Genomic DNA, 22,080 nt, shown 5'->3' with positions numbered 1-22,080 from the left:
CCCCTGCCCGGCCTCAGCCCGACTTGGCCAAAGAAGGATGTGTCACCAGCTCGGGGCCTCGGGCGGGATCCCCGGCCTGGCTGAAAGCAGGAGTACCTGAAACAAAGGTAAACGGAGGCCGGGCACACCCTGGCCCTGCCGTGCGGCCGCCTCCGGGCCGCCTCAGTGGGTCTCTCCCGCGCCGACCCTGGCCGCCGCCTCGGAGGGGCTTTCTCTCGGGGGACCTTTCGATGGAAACCAGCTGGCCGGGCTTGGAGTTGATGTTGCATCTGAACTCTGTTGTGCTCGCATTATTCCCAATCCCTCAACTCTGGTGAAGCTTAAGGAAATTTTACCCAGTTTTAGTGGTCAGCAAATGTAAGGGAGGATAAATTGCTGTTTGTAAATTATAATGTATTTTCTTATTAGGAAATGGCCTGAAAACACGAAATAAAAATTCTTAACACGTAAGCAAAAAAGAGTGGTTTGTAGTGCCTTCCAAAATCTGAAGAAGTGCTCCTTCTCAGATCATTTATGTACAAAGCATCCCCTCAAACCTTTGGTGCCAGGCATTTTTCTTTGTTCATTATTAGTCTCAGGCCTCAGTTTCTTGTAAACAGAGCACCCACTGCTGAGACCCTAAAAATTGCTGTACTAGGTCAGGGCATGTGCATCCTGCTCAGTAGGCAGCAGGTTTGTGTGGTAGTAAAACATCATTTTCTTTCTTGATGGTACCATTAAAACTATCTCAGTTTCATTCCTCTCAGAAATATCCATGACTTTTAGTGAAAGCCTTTTAAAAATCTATAGACTACTCCTAATTTATACATAAAATCTGTTAACATTTATTGCATCCACACGGCTCTCCTGTCTTCTCTGACAGAAGAACTTGAGATGCTGTGGGGAAAACTTGGATCTTTTATAAGTCTGAGAACTCAAATTGAGGACAGGGCAAACAAAGTAAAGTTTTTTTCAAAAAACAGAAAGCTTTGAATAAGTCTTTATCAGGACCAACCTGGCTGTTGAGGTAAAAAATAGTTGTATCCACTAACAACCTGAATATTAATCAAAGATTTATTTGTGTTCTTAAGTATTTGCATATTTTAAAATGTAGTTAACATTCTGGACAGTGAAGGGGTATCTGACTTTATCTTAATCTGAATTAATTTTACCTTAATGTTTAGCTAAACCCACTGCCCTAAGAGAATGAAAGTTTCGTTTCATCAAGAAGAGAGTAAAGGATCTGAGAAATTTCAGAGTATGGAGTACTTGAGGGGGGCACTTGTTAAAAGCAAACCATAACTTTGCTTTTAAACTCTCATTACCTGATCAGTCTCCACTGATTTAGCCCCTGCCACCTTTCAGTACACAGCTAAAGCTTTTCTTAACATCTTCCCCCCACACACCTTACCCCCCCCAAAAAAAACCCCACCACCTGGAGTAGAGTTGATCACCCTTTTGAGTTTTACCACTCTTTAAATTAGGCGTTTTCATCTATAGTACTATTGACATTTTGGACCAGGTAATTCATTGTTTGGGAGGGCTATCCTGGTCATCACAGGATGTTTAGCAGCATTCCTGACCTCTCCTAAATATATACCACTAGTACCTCCCCCCATACACAATTATAGCAAATAGTCACACAATGTACACAGTAGTGACAATCAAAAATGCCTCCAGATATTGCCAGATGTCCTCTGAGAGAGCCAAAATCACCCCAGTTGAGAACCACTGTCCTAAGTAGACTGTTGCCTTAATTAACATCGGTGACCCTGCGTTGTCTTCATTTGGTTATGTGTTGATTTTCTCTGCTGTCCTAAGCTTGAGGGCAGAGGAGTCGTTCATTTATTTACCAAATATCTGAGGAAGAGCATACTTTGCCAGCCAGGTACTAGTTTAGTTCTGGAAATATAGTGGTAAAAAGAGCTGGTATGGTCTTTGTACTCATGAACATTATTTCCAAAGAGAGTGACACACACACACCAATAATGATACCGATACCTCATTGCAATTTTGATAAATCCTAGGAGAAGTACAGAGCATTCTGAGTACATAAAACAAGGGTCCTGACCTAGTTTGGGAACTAGGAAAGGTTTCCTTGGGAAATGACCTTTAAGGTGAGGGGGACATTGAAGGTTAATAGAAGTTATAAAGTGAAGCATAGGAGGACAATAATATATCAGGCAGAAGGAATAGGACCTTTTCTGGGAACACAGAGGCCAATGTGGCTGGAACGTGGAGAGTGGTAGGGGCAGGATGATACAAAATGAATCTGGAAAAGTTGGTAAAGGCTTTCTTTGAGCAGCAGTTCTCAGTCCAGCCTATTCATCGGAATCACAAGAGGACCTTAAAACAGTACTAGGGCATGGCCCATTAAATTAGAATGTCTGTATTGGATCCTACTTTCCTCCCCAGCTGCTGTTTTCCCCACACTTTTTAAAAAGGGATAACCACTAGTACTAGTTTTGTGTATTGTTCTAGACATTTTTTTGTCAGCATTCAAGCAAATGCATATTCTTAGTTCCTGCTGTTGTTTACACAAATGGTAGCATTCTGTACGCACTTTTTTTTTTTTTTGAGACTTTATTTATTTGAGCAAGAGTGCGCATGAGCAGCGGGGAGAGGGAAAAATAGGCTCCCTGCTCAGCCTGACATAGGGCTTGATCCCAGGACCCTTGGGACCATGACCTGAGCCAAAGGCAGATGCTTAATGACTGAGCAACCAGGCGCCCCTGTACACAGTATTTTTGTTTGCAACAATGTCTTGGAAACCTTTCCATTTCAATATATAGTTTCCTTATTCTTTTGAATGACCTTATAGTATTCCTTGTATGGATATACCACAGATTATTTAACCATTCCTTTATTGGTGAACATTTAAATTTTTTCTAATAATTTACTATAAGGAATAGTACAGGCATATGTCAGTTCATGTGTGTGAAAATATCCATAGGATAAATTCCTGGAAATGGAATTACTATGTACATATACACATAAATACTGTTTTGTAAAAAGATCAATATGGTCATGTTGAAGAGAATGGTTTGGAGAGAAATGGGTGCTTGTGGGAAACAACTGACCCTAATTAAGGTTACTGAGTGCTATAGACTGCATTTTGTCCTCCCACAATTGAATTTTGAATCCCTTACCCCTAGTGACTAAACATGGAAATAGAATCTTTGGTAGGTAATTAGGGTTAAACAGGGTCAAAAGGGTGGGGCCCCAACTCAATGGAATTGGTGGTTTTATAAGTAGAGGAGGTTGGAAAGGCCATGTGAGCACAGTTAGAAGGTGGCTATCTGCAAGCCAGGAAGAGAAACTGACTTTGTTAGACCTTGATCTGGGACATCTGCCCTCCAGAACCGTGAGAAAATTACATTTCTGTTGTTTAAGCAATCCAGGCTATGGTATTTTATAATGGCATTTGAGCCAACTAACATACAATGGAGAGGTAGAAGAGAAAAGATTGTAGCCGGGACCATGGTGGTAGCAGAGGAGATGGAGATGGATAAAGGAGATATTAAGAATCTTATTTGAAAGGACTTAATGATTGAGGGAGAAATGAGTAGGATGACTCCCAGGCTTGCCCAACCAGGTGAATGTTGTGGCTGTTATCTGAGGTAGAGAACACTAGAAAGGTAAATAGTTTTGAAGTGGGTATAAATCATAGTTCACTTTGGGACTGGTGAGACCTCTGGGTGGAGAATAACATAAGCTATGGTAATTCAAATCCATAGCCGAAAGGAGTGGACTGAACTGGGGACCCATATTTAAGTGTGAATTGAGGGGTGTGGATGGAATTACTCAGAGCACTTTGGGAATCTGTAGCCCACAGCTGAATCTGGCTTACACATGTGTTTTGTTTTTCCCATGGAGTGTTTTTTGTTGTTTAATTTTTAGTTGCCAATAATTTAAAATCTGAAGATTTCCCATGAAAATCTAGATTTGGGTCTTTTTAATAATGAGAAGATGTAGCACTACTGAGCTGGCTTTCCTGTATGGCAACAGTTGGTTGGAGCTAAGTCAACACTGATCCCAGCTGCTTTCTAGTTCAGCAGAGTCCACCACTCCCTAAAACTTATACCTGGCTTGCTTTTTTTTTTTTTTTAAGATTTTATTTATTTATTTGACAGAGAGAGATATCACAAGTAGGCGGAGAGGCAAAAGAAAGAAAGGAGGAAGAAGGCTCCTTGCTGAGCAGAGAGCCCGATGCGGGACTTGATTTCAGGATCCTGGGATCATGACCTGAGCCGAAGGTGGAGGCTTTAACCCACTGAGCCATGCAGGCGCCCCTGGCTTGCTTTTTTTTTTATTTCTCTGACCCTGTAGGCATTTGAGTGTGGAATCCCTGTTCTAGGAAAAGAGAACAGAACAGGGATTCTCATCTTGGCTGCACATTGGAAATACTGGATAATTTAAAATTACTCTTGCTAATACCCACACCAGAAATGTATGTTTTTGTTTACTTGGTCTAAATTAAAGCCTGGGATTTAAAAAAAAAAAAAAAAACTCTTCAGGTGATTCCACTGAGCAGTGGAAGTTGAGACCATTGACAGAGATTAATAGAAGAGAGAGAGCTCAGACCCAGTGTTTCAAAGTTGAGTAAAGGAGGGTCGCTCCAGGATAAGGGATGAGAAGTGGTCAGAAAGGTACAGTGGAGTGGGATCTTGCTTAAGGTATGCAAACTTAACCTAATACACTTGAAGATGTTTTTAATTAGATGAAAGAGAAGTTGATTTCGCATGTATACTTACTGTTTGTTTTGCGTATACCTGTATATGTATATGCTGCTCATTACTGCCTAGAGTTAATGTATACAAAAAACAGCTTTGCTTTATTTAATGGGCCATTTAAAGGATTCAAGAGTAATTTAAACTATGCTTGATATTTGTCTTAGGTGTTTACTTTAGAATCTAATTCCAGTTTAAGTTGTGTCATAAAAGGCATTTTTAAAAAAGAGAAGAGTTATCAAGTGAAGCTGTAGATTGAAAATGATCAGTTAGTTTAGCAAGATAGAATCGTTGACCTCAGCAAAACCATTTTAGATTGGAAAAGGCAGAAACCAGATTGAAGTGGGTAGAAAGTAAGGAAATGGAAAGGATAAATGTTGGGGAAATCTTTTGAATTTACCCTAAAAGGGGAGTGATGAGGGAAGGTCAGGTGTCTTATATGTATGGTAGGTGCAGTCTGTGTTGGTTACCCAAATGCTTCTAACTCTTGAAGGAGGTAACTTAGTGGTGCCTGATTACCCTTCTCCCCCATTTCAGAGGGGTCTTGCTTGTATTTGTTTTGGAGACTTTTTGCTTTCCATTGAGGAGATATTTTGCCAGGACCTTTGAGACTCAGATGTTAGTGATTAGGCCCTTAGTCTCTTTCTGATCTGAAAAGCCTTAGGGCTCCTAAAGGCCAGCAGGGCTCCAGTGACCCTGACATCATCCTCCCATTAAACTGTGAACAAAGATCAGATTGTTGTCATGTTGAAAATGGAATACTTGGCTCTGTCAGGGAATATGTATCTCTAGCTTTCAGATTCCCAAGAGCAGTTTTTTGCAGCTGCTTTAACTTTATATTATAGCTGGTTTTCCAGCTGCATATATGTAAAATTTCTCATACTTTGAAATCTTTATCACTGATGCTGATTAAAAGGTATGGATACAAGTTGGAGGAGACCCTCACGGAGCTCAAAGAGAAGAGAACACGAACACACTGGTTTCCAAAAGGTTGTGTAAATGTTGGAATGCAATTACCTAGGAGATTGGATTAGAGTGGCTGTGCAGAGTGGGTTGTCACACGCACATGGCCTCTACTGATCTGTCTCCTATCCATCTCTGCCTCATTGACAACCTTAACCTAGCTAGCGTAGGAGGTTTAAAGAGTTGTGATCTATAGATACCATAGGGGTTGGAAAATGCCAAGGATTTATTACTGAGGAATGGAGTTTATCAGTTGAAGACATAAGCCCCATTGCTGTACTTTTTTCCGAAAGTAAGAGTGTAATCCTGTGAGGGATTAGTCTTCATAGCTGCTAGTAGTTCATCCATTAGGTGGATGATGATTAACTTCTGTATGAAGGATGCCTTTATGACATAAGTAAAAGCCCTTGGTCTACAAAGGTTTATACTGAGAGTCTATGATAAGAAATATTTTATTTAGAAACTTTTGTGTGCTTGGGCAATTATAGGAATTTTGCCATCATAAATAAAGTTAGGTACCATACTTGGATTGTGGTAGACAGAGGGAAAAGTTAATTGCAAGGTGGGCCAAAGCTTCTTTGGTTTGTAGAGGAAATAGGATATTTTGAGTGGGCAGATGATTTGCAGTCAGTTCTTGGGTGCCAAATCTTGATTTGTTAAATGTCAGCTGTGTGATTTTTTTTAATTGAATTAAAGTTCACATAACATTAAATTAATCAGTTTAACCTGAAGTATACAATTCAGGACTCTCAGTACATTCACAGTGTTGTGTAAGCATTACCATTAATTGCAGACTATTTTTGTCACCCCAGAAGGAAACCCGGTACCCATTAAACAGTCACTCTCTATTCCTCTCTCCCCCTATTTCCTGAAAACCACCAATCTGCTTCTGTCTCTGTGGAGTTGCCTATTCTGGGCATTTTATATAAGTGGCATCACACAAATGTGACATACTGTGACTGGCTTTTGTCACTTAGCATAATTTGTGCAAGGTTCATTCATATTGTAGCATGTGTTCCTTTCTTTGAATAATAATCATTCCTTTCACAATTATCATATGATCTCCCTGATATGAGGAATTTGAGAGGCCGGGTAGGGGGTTGGGGGGTAGGGAAGAAAAAAATGAAACAAGATGGGGTCGGGAAGGAGACAAACCATTGGAGACTCAATCTCACAAAACAAACTGAGGGTTGCTGGGGGAAGGGGGTATGGAGAAGGTGGTTGGGTTATGGACATTGGGGAGGGTATGTGATACGGTGAGTGCTGTGAAATATGTAAACCTGATGATTCACAGACCTGTACCCATGGGGCAAATAATACATTATATGTTAATAAAAATAATTTTAAAAAATTATCTTTCCTTTCTTTGATTGAGTAATGATTCAATTGTATGGATATACTATATTTTGTTTATCCATTCACCAATTGATAGATATTTGGGTTGTTTATTCATTTGGCCATTGTAGATAGTGCTACTAAGAGCATTCATGTATAATTTTTTGCTTGAATACCTGTTTTAGTTCTTTTGTGTACACACATAGGAGTGGAATTGCTGAGTCATAGGTAATTCTATGTTTAACTTTTTGAGAAACCATCAAACTGTTTTATATAGCATCTGCAGTATTGTACATTTCCACCAGCAATGTTCTGAAGTTTCTCAACATCCTTGTCAATTCTTGTTATTTTCTGTTTGTTGTTTTTTTTAAAGAGTGAGAGAGTGAGAGCAAGAGAGGGAAGAAGGAGGAGAGGGAGAATCTTTTTTTTATATATAATTTTTTTATTTTTTTAATTTCTTTTCAGTGTGCCAGAATTCATTGTTTGTGCACCACACCCAGTGCTCCATGCAATACATGCCCTCCATAATACCCACCACCTGGATCCCCCAACCTCCCACCCCTCCAAAACCCTCAGATTGTTTTTCAGAGTCCATAGTCTCTCATGGTTCATCTCCCCCTCCAGTTTCCCCCAACTCCCTTCTCCTCTCCATCTCCCCATGTCTTCCATGTTATTTCTTATGCTCCACAAATAAGTGAAACCATATAATAATTGACTCGCTCTGCTTGACTTATTTCACTCAGCATAATCTCTTCCAGTCCTGTCCATGTTGATACAAAAGTTGGGTATTCATCCTTTCTGATGGAGGCATAATACTCCATAGTGTATATGGACCACATCTTCCTTATCCATTCGTCCATGGAAGGGCATCTTGGTTCTTTCCACAGTTTGGCGACCGTGGCCATTGCTGCTATGAACATTGGGGTACAGATGGCCCTTCTTTTCACTACATCTGTATCTTTGGGGTAAATACCCAGTAGTGCAATTGCAGGGTCATTAAGGAAGCTCTATTTTTAATTTCTTAAGGAATCTCCACACTGTTTTCCAAAGTGGCTGCACCAACTTGCATTCCCACCAACCGTGTAAGAGGGTTCCCCTTTCTCCACATCTGGAGAGGGAGAGTCTTAACCAGGCTCCACGTCCAACGCCAAGCTTGATGCAGGGCTCAATCTTACAACCCTGACATCATGACCCAAGCAGAAATTGAGTCAGACAGTTTACCAGCTGAGCCACCCACGTGCCCCACTGTTTTGTTTTGTTTTTATTTTTGTTTTTAAGTTTTTATTTTAATTCCAGTTAGTGAACATACAGTGTTACATTAGTTTCAGGTGTACAATATAGTGATTCATCATTTCTGTTCACTACTCCGTTCTCATCACAAGTACACTCCTTAATCCCCATCACTTATTTAACCCAACCCCTCTCCCCTGCCACCCCCTTGGGTTTTTTGGTTATAGCTATCCTAGTGGGTATGAAGTAATATCTCGTGGTTTTGATTCACATTTTCTTAATGACTAGTGAATAATGTTGAGCATCTTTTCATGTCCTTTTTGGTCATCTATATATCTTCTTTGGAAAGACATCTGTTCAAGTCCTTTGTCCATTTTTTAATTGGATTGCTTGTCTTATTGTTAAGTAGTTGTTAAGGGGTGTTTATACATTCTGGATACCAGACCCTTGTCAGATACATTGTTTGCACATATTTCTCCCACACTATGGGTTGCTTTTTCACTTTCTTGATAGTGTCCTTTGTACACTGGCTTCTAATTCTGATGAAGTCAAATTTCTGTTCTGTTCTTTTGTTGGTTATACTTTTGGTGTCCTAAGAATCCATTGCCAAATCCAAGGTCATGTCAGTTTACCCCTATGTTCTCTTCTAAGAGTCTATAGTTTTAGTTCTTAGTTTAGATCTTTGATCAGTGTTGAGTTAATTTTTGTGTGTGACATAGGGTCCACCTCCATTCTTTTGCATGTGGATATCCAGTTGTCCCAGCACTATTTCTTTTTTTTTTTTTAAGATTTTATTTATTTATTTGACAGAGATCACAAGTAGGCAGAGAGGCAGGCAGAGAGAGAGAGAGGAGGAAGCAGGCTTCCTGCAGAGCACAGAGCCCGATGTGGGGCTTGATCCCAGGACCCTGGGATCATGACCTGAGCCGAAGGCAGAGGCTTTAACCCACTGAGCCACCCAGGCGCACCCCCCCAGCACTATTTCTTGAAAGAGATGTGTGTTGTTGGTTTGTTCGTTTGTTTTAAGATTTTGTTTGTTTATCACACAGAAAGAGAGAAACAGAGAGGGAATACAAGCAGAGGGAGTAGGAGAGGTAGAAGCAGGCTCCCCATCAAGCAGGGAGCCCAATACAACACAGGGCACCATCCCAGGACTCTGGGATCATGGACTGAGCCACTCAGGCACTCCGAGATGTGTGTTCTTATGCAAGTTTCAGACCCTGTGCTTTCTTATATGTGAAATTAAAGTGTTAAGAATACTTGCCTCACAAAGTTGTAAGAATAAAAAGAGAAGGTGAATGTTGAACAGTAAAAATGACTGAACAAATTATTATTATTTTGCTTTTGTCATATGTATAAGGTTCCTGTAAGTTAGTATCCTTCAGCAACCACCAGAAGTCTTCCATCTAGTGGATAGTGAGTCATAACATAGAGGATTGGGGACCATGTTGTACCCCTGAGTACAAAGTCAGATGGCCCTAATGCCCGAGGTAGTTGGAGAGATTGTACTTATCCAAAATTGAACGTATGTGTTCTTATAGAGCATGTGTTTGTCAAATTCTGTTGCTGTTCCTCTCAAATTTAGGTGTTCTAGGTGTGTAAGGAATAGTTTTAATTTTTTTAGTCTTTAAAACTGAAGAGTTTTCAGGCATAGTAGAAAAATAAAGGCAGTTCTTTTTATTGGACTAAGAATTGTCACATTTTATTGTATCAGCTTTTAAATGTCTAGAACTAAGACTTTTCCTGATTGCTTAGTTCAGTCAACAAATATTTCTTGAGTTGCTGCTATGTGCCAGCGACTGTACTAAATATTAGAGATATAATGCCTTAACATATAAGACCAAACTCTTGATCCTGCATCCCCTTCTAAATCTGTTCCTTTCTACAGTTGTTTAAGTCACTGAGTCCAGTTCCTTTCTGCCAGTCCCTCTCGAATCCATACTAATCAGGCCCTTACCTCCCCTCCCCAGTCAAGACCTCAGCATTGCCAATCTGTCAAGTGAGTCAGTTCTCAGTTTTTCTTTTACTTGATCTTTCAGCAGCATTCTGCACAGTTGATTGTTCCTCTTTCTTTGAAATGCTTTCTTAACTTAGCTTCCAGAACACTACTTTCTCTGGATTTCCCCCCACCTTACTAGAGGATTCTATCTCAGTCTTTTTGCTAGTTCCTCATCACTTCCTGATCACTAAAAGTTGGGATGCTCCTTACCTCTCAAACCTGTGTTCTTCCTTATCAACACTATTTCCTTGCATTTCACCCAGTCTCATGACTTTAAATACCATCTATATGCCAAAAACCACATGCCAGTGACTATCAGATTTTATCTCCAAGTTAGACCACTCCTCTAAATCTCATACTCTGATATCAGAGTGCCTACATGACCTCTCCATTTGGATATCTAATAGACATCTCAAAACTGAATTCATTTTCCCCTCCAAAACCACCCTTTTTGTTGCCTGTCCCATCTCAGTAAATAGCAACTCCCTTCTTCTAGTAGCCCGGGCCAAGAACTTTGGAGTCATTGTTGACTGTCACCTTTCTTCCCACATTCAGTTTGTCAGCAAACCCTGTTGGCTCTTCTTTCAGAAGGTATTTACTTTTAGAATGTATCTAGAATTGGTCATTAATGCCACTATCTCTTTAGCTTTCACCTTCTCCAAACCACCAGTATATATCTCCTGAATAATTGTCCTCGCCTAATTCTTTTTTCCCTGCTTTTGTCCTTGCTCTTGTACAGCTTGTTCTCAATGCAGCAGCTAGAGGGACACTGTTAAAAATCAGTTCTTAGCTCAGAGGCTTCATGCTTACTTACAAGGCCCTATATAATCTAAACCCCCATTTACCTCTCTGACCTCCTCTTCTACTGTTAATCCCTGTGCTTGCTTTGTCAAAGGCACAAAAGGAACCTTGTTCTTCCTCCAATAAACCAGCCCTAGGCCCTGTGCTTCCCCCCCATCTACACAGCCCCCTCCCTCACTTCCCTTCTGTCTTCAGTAAAGTTCACTTTCTCAAGCACTCCCTATCTCCTTCCCTTTCAAACCCTGTTGCCCAGAGCTCTTAGTACTCTGGGTGCTCCTGCTACCCTACCCCTGAGATTGAGCGCTAAAGCTATCCCTCTCCCCCCCCCCCCATTTATTTATCTTTAAGCTTACATTTGAACAGAATCGCTTCAGTTAAAATAGTTTGAAAACTGCTTGTCTACAAGTTTAGAAGTAAAAAGCAGAGATTAGCTGCTGTGAATGGAGATGTCATTAAGGACTTAGAAATCATAGCAAGGGCACGCTTATCCTTTCCATTTTGTAGGTCATAGGCACAGTCCTTATTTTATAGTCCTGGGTGTGGAGCCCTGTAATACTGCTACTGTGAGTACTGATGAACACAGTGCTCCTATTGGGGTCAAGCACTTCCCTCAAGCACTGTGGCTTAGGTGTCAGCATTTGTCTACCTTCAACATGATGTCTTGTTACTCTGGCAGTGGGTTGGGACCCCCTTCCCATGGTAAGCCCTGTTCAATAGCAGAGACGGCTCATTTGGTGCTGGTAGGAGTATTGGGAACCATGAATTAAAGGCAGTGAAGAGTTATATACAATAGAATGTGTTGATTCTACTGTGAGATGCTCCAGACTCTAAAGAAGAGGGCAAACAGATCACATCCAGTATAGTCTCCCTAGATAGCAAGTTCAGAGGCTTGATCCCACTCATTGTTTCTCAGTCTGTCTGAAAACCTGCAGGCCTTCTCACCAGTTATTGTTATTAAAGGCTGGAATGGTGCTGGTTTTGAGTTGCTATTTTTAAAAGACAGTGCATTATTTCTAATGAATTTTTAACCAACAAGTATTACATAAATAATATTCTCCTTGCCTTGGCCCTTTTCCTAGATGAGCTAACTCCCTAGATTACAAACAAGTAGGTAATGTAATTTCAGATAATGGTAATAGTGCTATGAAGAAAAATAATGTTCCATAATAATGAATATTTAGGTTTCCAATTTTTCCATCTTTTGAACATTACTGTGATGAACATCCTTGTACTTACACAAGTGTGTGATGTTTGTATTGCATAGATTCTGAAAGATGGAATTGCTGGATCATATGATCATATAACCAAAATTTTAATACATACTGCCAATTGGTCCACAAAGTGTCTATACTGATATTATGTATAATATAATTAAAAGTAGTAATGTGTTTCAGTTTTTTAATCAGTAAAAATACTTCCATTATTTTTTACTTACACTAGCAATATTGAATACATTCTCTTTGTAAAAAAACACAAGGCTAAAAATCCTCATGCCATCTACTTTTAGAAGTTTTAAAAACTCATGTTTCCTTTGAAAAAGACAAAGACCTAATGTGTCCTTGTTTTTGCTTTGTTTCCCTGTAATTGAATATTTTTCTTGAGTTTTTGACCATTTGTATTTCTTTTTCTGGGTTTGTTTTTTTTTTTTTGATTGCACAATAAAGAATGCTAGTTACATCCTATGGTCCATTCTTCCTTCATCTTTAGTAATGGGAACCCCAGCTTTTAGCCAAGCCCTTTTCTGCCCATTTGGAGGACAACATTCCCTGGCCTCTTTAAAGCTAAGTGTTACCATATGAGTTTTAGCTGATGATGCATAAGCAGAAGTGTTTGGTATAACTTTCTGAAATTTCCTTAAAGAGACAAGGCACTCTCTGATTCATTCCTTACCCATCTTATATTGGAACATGGATACAATGACTGGAGCTCTAATAGCCATCCTGTCTGTCAAGACTGTCACTGTAGCTCAGTGAGCCAGAAAACCTGGGTCTCTGAGCTGTTGGTGGAGCCACTGCACCAACCCTCAACTTATGCTGTCTGAGTGAGAAATTTAACTTCTGTCTTGTTTAAGCACTCTTATTTTTGGCTTTTCTGTTATATGTGGCATAACAAATACTTGTCTTATTTATTTATAGGAGCTCTTTGTGCCCTAGATAGTCATCCTTATTATAAAAATGGTATCCTTATTATAAAATCCTTATTATAAAAATGGTTCCTCCAGTCTAAGTCCTCTCCCTTTGTTCGTAATAGTTTTTCATTTTGATCTCGAATTTACTTTTCTTAGCCCTTATAGCTTTCGATTTTACTGACTTTTTTTTTTTTTTACAACTTTTAAATGGACATTTCTCCTGCCCTGAAAATCTAAACATAGAATCTTACATTTTCTTATACTTTTATACAGAATTTAGGTCTCCAATTCATCTGGAGTTTATTTTTATCTGTGGTGTAAGGGAGGAATCTTGTTTAGTTGGCCGTTCATTTGGAATAATCTTTATAACAAGTGTCACGTCAAATTATCAGTTAATAAATTCTCATATATGCATGGAATGGTTTTAGAACTCTTTAGTTTCATTGATTTTGGTTCTTTGCCAGTAATATACTTTTAATTACTCTAGCTTTATAATGTGATTTTTGGTGAGGCAAAACTAAATGTTAAATGGCTATAGCACAGTATTTGGAAAACGTGTTAGGTGAAGAGTATAACAATAGAATGAACATTTGTTACCCATTGCTCAGTTTAAGGGAAATATATTGGTTTTTTTTGTTCCCCCACACACACACACCTCCCCTCACCCAAAGTTGTATTGAATCCTGCACATTTCTCTTCTCTGTGAAATTTTAGAGTCATCTTATAAATTGATCTTAGAATTAATTTGTATCCTTGAAGACAGTAATAATTAATATTAATGTTAATACTATTAATAAATAATATTAATAAAGGCAGTATTAATAACTGCTTTTTGGAAATTGATAAATTAATTGTTTAAATGCTTTTCCCATTTAAAAACAACAATTCGAGTAATGTGATGTGAACAACATTAAGATATACTAGTTGAATGTGATTACGATCTACAGTAGTTGTCAGTTCTGTCTGTTTTGGTGGCTTGTGACCATTATACTGTTTTTATTTTTTTATTGAGATTTAATTAACATATAACCATATTAGTTTCAGATGTACAACATAATGACTTGATATATGTATATATTGTGAAATCATCACCACAATGTCTAGTTAACATCCATTACCACATAATTACAGTTTTTTTCTTGAGATAAGAACTTTTAAGATTTAGTCTCATCAACTTTCAAATATACAATATTATTAACTGTAGTCACCATGCTATATGTTACATCCCCAGGACTTAATTATTTTATGATTAGAAGTTTGTACCTTTGACCACTTTCACCCATTTTTCCCACGCCCTGCCCTCCACCTCTATCAACCACCAGTCTGTTCTCCACATCAGTTTGGGTTTTTGGGCCTTGTGAGGTTTTTTTTTTTTAGATCTCACGTAAGTAAGCTCACACAGTATTTGTCTTTCTCTAACTTACTTCATTCAGCATAATGCCCTCACGGACCATCCATATTGTTGCAAATGGCAAGATTTCCTTCTTTTTATGATTGAATATTTCATTGTATGTACACACTAAATTTTCTCTGTTCATTTATCCATTGATGGATACACAATCATAGGTTGTTTCCATGTGTGGCTATTATTTATAATAATGTTGCAGTGACCATGGGGATGTAGATATCTTTTTTAGTGCTTTCTTCTCTTTCAGATAAATACCCAGAATTGGAATTGTTAGGTGCTATGGTAGTTACACTTGTAAATTTTTGAAGAAGTTCCATACTTTTTTTCAGTGGCTGCACCAGTTTACTTTCCTACCAGCAGTGCACAAGTGCTCCCTTCTCTCCACATCCTTGCCAACATTTATTTCTTGTCTTTTTATAATAACTGCTCTAATAGGTGTGAAGTGATAATTCATTGTGATTTTGACTTACGTTCTCCTGATGATTAGTGATGTTTAGCACCTTTTTGTGTACCTTTTGGCCATCTCTTTATTGTCTTTGGAAAAATGTCTATTCAGATCGTCTGCCTATTTTTTGATTGGATTGTTTGAGGTTTTTTTTGCTATTGAGTTTTATGAGTTCTTTACATATTTTAGATGTTAATCCATTATCAGATATATAATTTGCAAATATTTTCTCCTACTCACTAGGTTTCCCTTTCATTTTATTGATGGTTTCCTTTGTTGTACAGTTAAAAGTTTTTAGTTTGATGTAGTCCCACTTGTTTACTTTTGCTTTTATTGCCACCACTTTTGGTGTCAAATCTAAAAAATCCTCACCAAAACCAATGTCAAAAAGCTTGTTGCTTGTGTTTTCTTCTAGGAGTTTTATGGTTTCAGGTTTTACATTCAATTTTCAATCCATTTTGAGCTGATTTTTGTATATGGTGTCAGAGATTGATCCAGTTTTATTTTTATGCATGTGGTTATTCAGTTTTCCCAGGACCAGTTACTGAAGAGACTGTCCTTTCCCCCCACTGTTTATTCTTGACTCCTGTGTCTTAATTAATTGACCATATATGAGTTTATTTTGGGGTTCTATTCTGTTCCATTAATTTATGTGTCTGTTTTTATTCTAATACTATATTGTTTTGATTACTGTAGCTTTTTCTTTGTATTATAGTTTGAAATCTGAGAGTAATGCCTCCTGATTTGTTCTTATTGCTCAAGATTGCTTTGGCTAGTCACAGTCTTTTGTGGTTCCATACAAATTTTGGAATTGTTTTTCTATTTCTATGAAAAATGCCATTGGAATTTTGATAGGGATTGCATTGTATCTGTAGATTGTTTTTGGTAGTAATAGACATTTTGACAATATTAATTCTTCCAGTATATGAGCATAGAATATCTTTACATTTGTGTCTTCAGTTTCTTTCATCAGTGTCTTATAGTTTACAGAGTACAGGTCTTTCACCTCCTTATGTAAATTAATTCCTAGGTATTTTATTCTTTTTTCATGCAGTTGTACATAGGATTGTTTTCTTGATTTCTCTTTCTGATAACTTATTATTAGTGTATAGAAACAGAACTGAGAGGGGCACCTGGGTGGCTCAGTGGGTTGGGTCTCTGCCTTCGGCTTGGGTCATGGTCCCAGGGTCCTGGGATTGAGCCCTACCCTGGGCTCTCTGCTCAGCAGGGAGCCTGCTTCCTCCTCCTCCTCTTCTCTCTGTCTCTCTCTCTCTCTCTTTCTCTGCCTGTCTCTCTGCCTACTAGTGATCGCTGTCAAATAAATAAATAAAATCTTAAAAAAAAAAAAAGAAAGAAAAAGAAAAAAAAAAAGAAGCACAGCTGAGTTTTGTATATTGGTTTTTGTGACCTGCAACTTTACTGAGTTCATTTATTCTAACAGTTTTTCAGTAGAGTTTTCAGAGTTTTCTATATATGTGATTATAGCATCTACAAATAAAGACAATTTTACTTCTTTCTTTCTGATTTGGATGCTTTTAATAAAATTTCTTTTTCTAGGGCAACTGGGTAGCTCAGTTGTTAAGCATCTGCCTTCAGCTCAGGTCATGATCCTGAGGATCTAGGATCAAGCCCCATGTGGGGCTCCTTGCTTGGGAGGAGTCAGCTTCTCTCTCTCCCTGTGCCCCTCCATCCCACTCATGCTCTCTCTATCTCTTTTTCGCTTTCAGATAAATAAATAAAATCTTTAAAAATTTTTCTTTTTCTTGCCTAATTGCCCTAAGACCTTTGATACTACACTGAACAAAAGTGGTGAGAGTATGCATTGTTGCCTTGTTCCTATTCTTGTTGAGTATGATGTTAGCTGTGGGCTTGTCATACATGGGCTTTCTTTTGTTAAGGTACATTCTCTCTACACCCACTTTGTTGAGAGTTTTTATCATGAATGGGTGTTGTATTTTGTCAAATACGTATCGTCCATCTCATGAGATGATTATAAGATTTTTTTTTTTAAAGATTTTATTTATTTGTCAGAGAGAGTGAGCACAGGCAGACAGAGTGGCAGGCAGAGAGAGAAAGAGAGAAGCAGGCTCCCTGCCAAGCAAGGAGCCCGATGTGGGACTCGATCCCAGGACACTGGGATCATGACCTGAGTCGAAGGCAGCCGCTTAACTAACTGAGCCACCCAGGCGTCCCGATTATAAGATTTTTATCCTTTATTTTGTTAACATGGTATATTACATTGATTTATGGATATTGAACCATCCTTGCATCATTGGAAAAGATCCCATTTGATCATGGTACATGATGCTTTTGTTATTCTTGAATTTGTTTGCTAATATTTTGTTTAGGTTTTTTGTATCTATGTTTATCAGGAGTATTGGCCTATAATTTTCTTTTCTTGTAATGTCGTTGGCTAGTTTTGGTATCCAGTTAATGCTAGTCCTATAAAATGACTTTGGAAGCATTTTCTCCTCTATTTTTTTTGGAGGGGGATAGAAGGAAGATTTTTGAAGAGGACCATTACACTGTTTTTAATTGTTCTTAGTCGCAAGTTTAATTTGTACTCATAATTGGCCATTGCTTAGAAGTAGAACATGTGTAAAACACATGTTAAAACATCATAAATTAGTGAGGAGCATGAAAAATAATAATTCTAAAGTATTTCAAGATGTCCCTTATGGAATATGTAAGCTGTATTCATCTGATCAAAATTTTTATAAAACATCAAGATGTCTCTCATACTAAACAAACTACATGATTAAAGGAAGCTGGTAAAGGGCATAAGGGAATTCTCTGTTTTATCTTTGCAGTTACTCTGGAAATTATAACTATTTCAAAATATAATTTTTTTTGAAAAAAAAATATGATAGCCCTCCCCCATCTCTGCTCATGTTCTCTCTCACTCTCTGAAATAAATAAAAAAATAAAAAAGTATGATAAAATTAGAAGCATTAGATAGGCATGCCTTATGTTTAAAATTATACATGTATTCATACATGCATATAATTAGCATTTGGTATTTCCTGTTCTTAAGGTCACTCTAGAGAAAATAATTTTAGATTGGTTCAGTAAATATAAGTAGCAAGGTAAAGATATTCTGTTGAATCTCATGAAATATAGAAGGGGCCTAATCAAATTAAGATGGATTGTCAATTGAAAGCCTCCATTTGTATTAAATAAGGAAGAGGTTTGCTTTAAAAATTTTCAACTTACTGTACAATAGTATTGTAGACAGCTGAATGTTTATTTTATTATGATTGATCATTCTCTGATCAATCAGATCAGAGGTTGAGGTACTTAAAAACCTAAAAAGGAAAAATTTAAACACTTGAAAATATGACAAAGAAAAAATATGAGGTTATTCTATCCAATTTGGCTTTTCATTTGTTTTTGTTGTTGTTATTGTTTTTAAAGATTTTATTTATTTATTTGACAGAGATCGCAAGTAGGCAGAGAGAGAGAGAGGAGGAAGCAGGCTCCCCACTGAGCAGAGAGCCTGATGTGGGGCTCAACCCCAGGACCCCAGGATCATGACCCGAGCCGAAGGCAGAGGCTTTAACCCCCTGAGCCACCCAGGCACCCCATGGCTTTTCATTTGTTGGTAATAAAGACCTATAATGTACAGTTGGCTGAGAATGTCTCTCAAAGAGGAGCATGAAACCATTTCTCCTACCTTGATATTTAAAAACTAAACCTGCAGGGGTGCCTGGGTGGCTCAGTGGGTTAAAGCCTCTGCCTTTGCTTGGGTCATGATTCCAGGGTCCTGGGATTGAGCCCCGCTTCCAGGTCTCTGCTCAGCAGGGAGCCTGCTTCTCTCTCTCTCTGCCTGCCTCTCTGCCTGCTTGTGATCTCTCTCTGTCAAATAAAAAAAAAAAAATCTAAAAACTAAACCTCCAACTTAGGGAAGAATCCCAAGTATCAGGTTTAAAGAAATCATTTTGTTTATTTTGGATGCTGTAATGCAAATTAAATTTCACCTGCATTTCAACATACATTTGGTGCTAAGTCCCCCTCTTTTTTGTTTGTTTGTTGTTTTGTTTTTTATTATTATTGTGTTAATCATCATACAATACATAATTAGTTTTTGATGTAGTGTTCCAAGATTCATTGTTCACCTCTAACACCCAGGGCTCCATGCAATATGTCTCCTCCTTAATACCCACCACAGTGCTCACCCATCCTCCCACTCCCCTCCCTTCTAAAACACTCAGTTTGCTTCTCGGAGTTCACAGTCTATCATTGTTCACCTCCCCCTCCGATATTACCCCCTTTCGCTTTTCCTTTCCTTCTCCTAATGTCCTCCATGTTATTCCTTGTGTTCTTTTTTTTTTATTTTATTTATTTATTTGACAGAGATCACAAGTAGTCAGAGAGGCAGGCCGAGAGAGAGAGAGAGAGAGAGAGAGAGAGAGAGAGAAGCAGGCTCCCTGCTGAGCAGAGAGCCCGATGCGGGGCTCCATCCCAGGACCCTGGGATCATGACCTGAGCTGAAGGCAGAGGCTTAACCCACTGAGCCACCCAGGTGCCCCCCCCCCTTTTTTTTAAAAAGATTTTATTTATTTGACAGAGATCACAAGTAGGCAGAGAGGCAGGCCGGTGGGGGGAGGGGGAGCAGGCTCCCTGCTGAGCAGAGAGCCAGATGCGGGGCTGGATCCCAGGACTCTGAGATCATGACCTGAGCCGAAGACAGAGGCTTTAACCCACTGAGTCACCCAGGCGCCCCATATTCCTTGTGTTCTACAAGTAAGTGAAACCATATGATAATTTTAAGTCCCCATCTTTTAATTTAATACATTTGGATGGTTGGAAATGCATCTTTTAACTTCTTGATAATTTCATTGGATAACATATGATTTTCTTTACATGATAAAACAGTTCATCAGTGAATAGAAGTCAAAATTTGTCCTTAGATATTATCAGCATAAAGACTTTGCTATATGAACTTTATAACAAATCTTTAGTAGTAATATGTTGACTTAAGAATATTTTTATCTAAGTTTGCTTTATCATGTGTCATACAAACTTTTTAAATGATTTTTTAAAATTACTAAGGAGGTTTGTAGTATTACTTTTAAAGTTCATTAGTCAAAAAAGGTTGGGAATCACTGATCTGCACTGTAGACCTGATCACCGAAATTGTGCTGATTGATGTTAGGTTGGGCCTGGATTCAGAATGGCCAGCCTGGAAGTGGGTATATCATATGATGATATGATATATGATATGATATATGACATGTAGAGGGATAGGGTGTATCATATGATGAGACCCTTTAACTGAAGAGCACAATGTTGCTGCTAACTTTCCAGGGGGTAATAATTTCCCTCTTTCTTTTTTTTTTTATAATTTTTTTTTTTAGAGATTTTTTATTTATTTATTTGACAGGCAGAGATCACAAGTAGGCAGACAGGCAGGCAGAGAGAGAGGAAGGGAAGCAAGCTCCCTGCTGAGCAGAGAGCCCAATGCGGGGCTCGATCCCAGGACCCTGAGATCATGACCTGAGCCAAAGGCAGAGGCTTAAACCACTGAGCCACCCAGGCGCCCCTGATTTCCCTCTTTCAATCCGTGGTGTTGCTTTGGTCTTAAGAGTAGGCAGATGGGCATGTGTATTGCCCATCTGTCTTCCTTCATTAGAGTTAAAGATTAGAATGTTCAAAAGATTTTGAGCAGCTAAAAACCATGGTAAATGTTCATTTACAGATGATGGAGGTTTTTTGGGCCAAAGATTTAAGAGAGTGACCAAGTTATGGAATGAAGTAAAGTATTATGAAAGCAAGAGCTAAAAGAAAAATAGAGGATGATGATGTATGTTTGCATGTCAGATAAATTGATCCGTTTTAAGGAATAAATATCCAGTTAAAGATATACAAGTAAAAGGTTGTTTATAGGAAAAATATACAGGGAGTATATCCATTCACTCCAGTTTTATTAAATACAGCCAGCCATGATGGAAATGAAACATGCTTGTCTCTCTTTCTCTCTGTATTACGTCTGCTCTACTTAACACCAGCTTCTCCTGCCATGTTGCTTATCATGGATGTCCCAAAACAGTGGCCTTAGTCATCAAATATGTAGGACCTTTAAGACCTAGAGTTCTTAGCTGATGGCAGTGTTTCAGTGCTTCAGTTACAAGTCCCCAGGAGAGAAAATGTCTTTGGCCTGCCTTAAGTCAGCATCCCAACTAAATTTAACCAGGAATGGAAAGTGTGTGATGCATAGAGTTGCCCCATTGAACCTGCAGACAAGGCAGACCTCTAAGAAGTAGGAACATCTCTTGTTCAGTTATGTAGGAGAGAAGACTCGTTTGAAAATGAATTAATTGGTTCCCTGAGCTCGGGGCGGGGGGGTGTGGAAGAAGAGAGAAGTGTAAAATACCTATCCCTCCAAGAAAAGAATGTCAGCAATGTCATAGGAAAGATTAGGCCAGTCTACAATATGAACAACTGCCCATTCTGTGGGCCTAGGCAGCTTTGTTACCTCAGTAATCTTTGCAGATGATTCCTACCTAGCAGGAATGGGAACCCTAGGAGATGAGATGCAGTATATGACTAACTTGAGGAATATAACCAAACATTTCCATAATACCTGTACTGTAATGACTATCAAGATATCCTTGGGCCAAAAATTAGCAAGACAGGAAACAACGTGTGTTGGAGAGGATGTGGAGAAAGGGGAACCCTCTTACACGGTTGGTGGGAATGCAAGTTGGTGCAGCCACTTTGGAAAACAGTGTGGAGATTCCTTAAGAAATTAAAAATAGAGCTTCCCTATGACCCTGCAATTGCACTACTGGGTATTTACCGCAAAGGTACAGATGTAGTGAAAAGAAGGGCCATCTGTACCCCAATGTTCATAGCAGCAATGGCCACAGTCACCAAACTGTGGAAAGAACCAAGATGCCCTTCAGCGGACGAATGCACAAGGAAGATGTGGTCCATATACACTATGGAGTATTATGCCTCCATCAGAAAGGATGAATACCCAACTTTTGTATCAACATGGACAGGACTGGAAGAGATTATGCTGAGTGAAATAAGTCAAGCAGAGAGAGTCAATTATCATAC

At 38.7% G+C, this 22,080-nt stretch overlaps 1 protein-coding gene across 2 annotated transcripts in view; it reads left to right on the top strand.

Annotated features, from left to right (window-relative positions):
* The window catches only part of PPP2R3A (protein phosphatase 2 regulatory subunit B''alpha), a 213,593-nt gene that overhangs the window by 615 nt on the left and 190,898 nt on the right, over window positions 1-22,080 (top strand). Inside the window, exon 1 of one of the 2 annotated variants that reach the window (XM_032869639.1) lies at window positions 13-107. The exons of the other annotated variant lie outside the window; for it this stretch is intronic. The gene's annotated coding sequence lies outside the window, so the exon portion shown is untranslated. Of the gene's footprint in view, window positions 1-12; window positions 108-22,080 lie in introns of those variants that run through there. 2 annotated transcript variants of the gene reach the window in all.

Source organism: Lontra canadensis, unplaced genomic scaffold (genome assembly GCF_010015895.1).
Source record: "Lontra canadensis isolate GAN:19392208 unplaced genomic scaffold, GSC_riverotter_1.0 scaffold38, whole genome shotgun sequence".
Lineage (NCBI taxonomy): Eukaryota > Metazoa > Chordata > Mammalia > Carnivora > Mustelidae > Lontra > Lontra canadensis.
This window is presented reverse-complemented; position numbering and strand designations above follow the sequence as displayed.